The sequence below is a fragment of the Arachis ipaensis genome, chromosome B3 (assembly GCF_059453495.1).
Source record: "Arachis ipaensis isolate K30076 ecotype BB chromosome B3, ASM5945349v1, whole genome shotgun sequence".
Lineage (NCBI taxonomy): Eukaryota > Viridiplantae > Streptophyta > Magnoliopsida > Fabales > Fabaceae > Arachis > Arachis ipaensis.
In genome coordinates, this window is record NC_142438.1 from 19070754 (window position 1) to 19073578 (window position 2825).

General features: G+C 43.3%; 1 pseudogene; it reads left to right on the forward strand.

Moving 5' to 3' along the window:
- Positions 1-1012: 1012 nt before the first annotated feature.
- On the forward strand, positions 1013-2266 carry LOC148569975 (uncharacterized; annotated as a pseudogene).
- Positions 2267-2825: the final 559 nt, after the last annotated feature.

Consider the following 2825-nt stretch of genomic DNA (forward strand, 5'->3'; position numbering starts at 1 on the left):
GTTCGTCTTCATTAGAGAAGGACCGAAGTCAAAGACTCGACCTCAACAAAAGACCAAGCTCAAGCAGGGGCACTGTTCATACCCTGGGTCGAGTTACCCGACCTGGGATGATTGGCGACAAAGCGACCGACCTCTTCAGGTCAGGCTAGTCGACCTCTTCTCAAAGAGGTCGGCCAAATCGACAGGAGAGCCCAATAAAGGGCCAAATAGAGGAACACGACCCAAATCCACAGGCCGTCCGAGCCTATAGAGATAAGGGCGGTTCCCTTGAAGATAAGCTGACCTCAACTCAAAGATAAAGATAAGATAAGATAACTAACTTATCTTATCTAGAAAAGTCAGCCCACTCTACTATAAATACACTGGAGCACCCAGGTATAACTCATACTCTGATTCTACAAAAAACATGTTTAATACCCATGCTAACTTAAGCATCGGAGTCTCTTGCAGGTACCCCCCACCCTCCGGTGGCCAAGGATCAGCAGTACAGCAAGTCCAATAAGTTGGACACAACAACTCCAGCCGCCACCAGCCAGCCGGACACGTCATCTCTGACCAGTACCGAAGATCTCATCCGAGATCGACCTCCAGTTTCAGGTAACCCTCGGAACACTTTCTATACCTTATTTACCATGCATGCTATGTGTTTGTGAAAAAGCTCATATGGCATTATGCACTTCTCTACGTTATTCTACTATTCAATGCTTGCTTTTCACAAATTCCCTTTACTATTGTATTAATTGAATTTAATTGTCAATACAAACGTGATGGTTTGTTACAAAGTGATGCTTGATCTATGCTACTCATGCCCTTTGCCGGCATGCCAATCAACACCTTGCATTCACTTGTCATCCTATGCACTAGCTCTTTTCCATTAATGATTTCTCACATGTACTCATGAGCATGTGTTAATTTCAGTTACCTTTTAATGTGCATTTATAACCATCCTTTTCCGTTCTCTTCATTGCTCTATCTCTTTGAATTTAATTTACTTTCTCTTCCCTTTTTCAGGATGGCCACCAAGAAAGGAAAAGAGAAAGCTACTCCCAAACCCCCAGCAAGAAGAGGAACTAAAAGAGCATTAGTGGTAGAGCCTTCTTCAACTGCAGTCAAGCCCTCAACAAAAAGAGTTAAGAGGATCATAAAGGTTGATGAAAAGGAGAAAGCCTTTCCAGCAAAGGACACTGTGCGATTTCCCAATCGCTACTGTGAGCAGATGTTCCCTTTCCTGGCAGAAATGAGCTATAACAACGAATACCTTCTTATCCTCCCGCCCAATATTGCTACTTTTGTTGAGCCGCAAATTGAACGAAGACAATGGGGTTTCCTACAGAGACAGCCAAGGCAGGTCAATCTTTCTTGGGTAGTCGAGTTCTACTCTAACTTCTACCTGCCAACCCTGCAATCTGTCTAAGTCCGTCAGAAGCAAGTCCCCATTACAGAAGAGGCTATTCAACAAGCTCTGGGTCTTCCCCCTATTCCAGAAGGAATGGACGCCTTTCAAGAAGCCGCACTCAAGCGCCAGAAGTACCAATTTGACTGGGACGTCGTTCTCAGAGTTATCGCATTACCTGACAGCCGTTGGATCTACGGATACCATCGTACCCGCCCTAAGGGAATATCGGCTTCAGCACTTACCTTAGAGGCTCGCGTATGGGCACAAATTATGTCCCATTACGTCTTTTCGAGCACTCACGAGTCTTCCTTCACTGCGGACATGGCCGTTCTACTATGGTGCATCCTTACAGACCAACCTCTGAATCTACCAAGACATATCCGGAATGCCATGGGACACGTACAAATTGCGGGCAACCTACCTTTTCCCGCCTTAGTCTCAGATCTTGTCTCAGCAGCCGGAGTCTCCTACAGAGCTGGGGACACCAAAGCCATGCTTCCACGGGATGATCAGTATGTCCCTAACGGGAAATACCTCAGATTTTCAGCAGCCACTACAAGCCTTCCTACTGCACCGGTTGAAGATATTCCTTCTTCAACACCACAAACACCTACAACAGATGAACTGCTCCAGCAGATAATCAAAAGGTTGGATCGGCAAGAACAGAAAGCGAAGTTAAGAGAGCGTCGTAACAACCGCCGGTTCAAACACCTCAGGGAGCTACTTAGAGGAGATTGCAGAGACTCAGACACCCCGGACTCCACTTCTTTTACCAGCACAGGGAGCCATGATGGTCTCGACTGTGGAGATACTGCTACCAACCCACCCCTGTTCCTGACAGATGGCACTGAGGACAGTGCAAAGCCTTAAGTGTGGGGAGGTCGGTCAGTACCTGACTTCCGGAGGTAATTTCTCTTCCCTAGCACCAATAAATTAGGATATTTTAGTTAGATTTTCTTTCTTTTATAGAATAGGATAAATTGCATAGTAATAGGTTAGTTGCATGCATGTTCTACTTGATTGAAAAAACAATAAGTTTCTTCTAAGACTCTATCTTTGGAACAAAATTTCACTGATTTTTAGAAATTGTTATGATAAATCTGCTTGAAGTTGTATTTGGAACATGATTTTTGAGCTAAAGAACACACAACCTGTGAAGATTTGAGCCTTTATGCATGGTTATATTATTTAACCATAATTATTTTATTCTTGTGTGTTTACTTCTCTATGATTGTAATATATATTTTGTTTCATCTTATATGTCCAATATTTATTATATTTATATGCTTGCATATGATTGAGGCCATCATTTGTTTAAACTCACTTATCCAAATTAAGCCTACCCTTTTCAATTACCTTTGTTAACCACTTTGAGCCTTTAAATCCCGTTTGTTCTATATTTCACCACATTACTAGTCTTAAGCGGAAA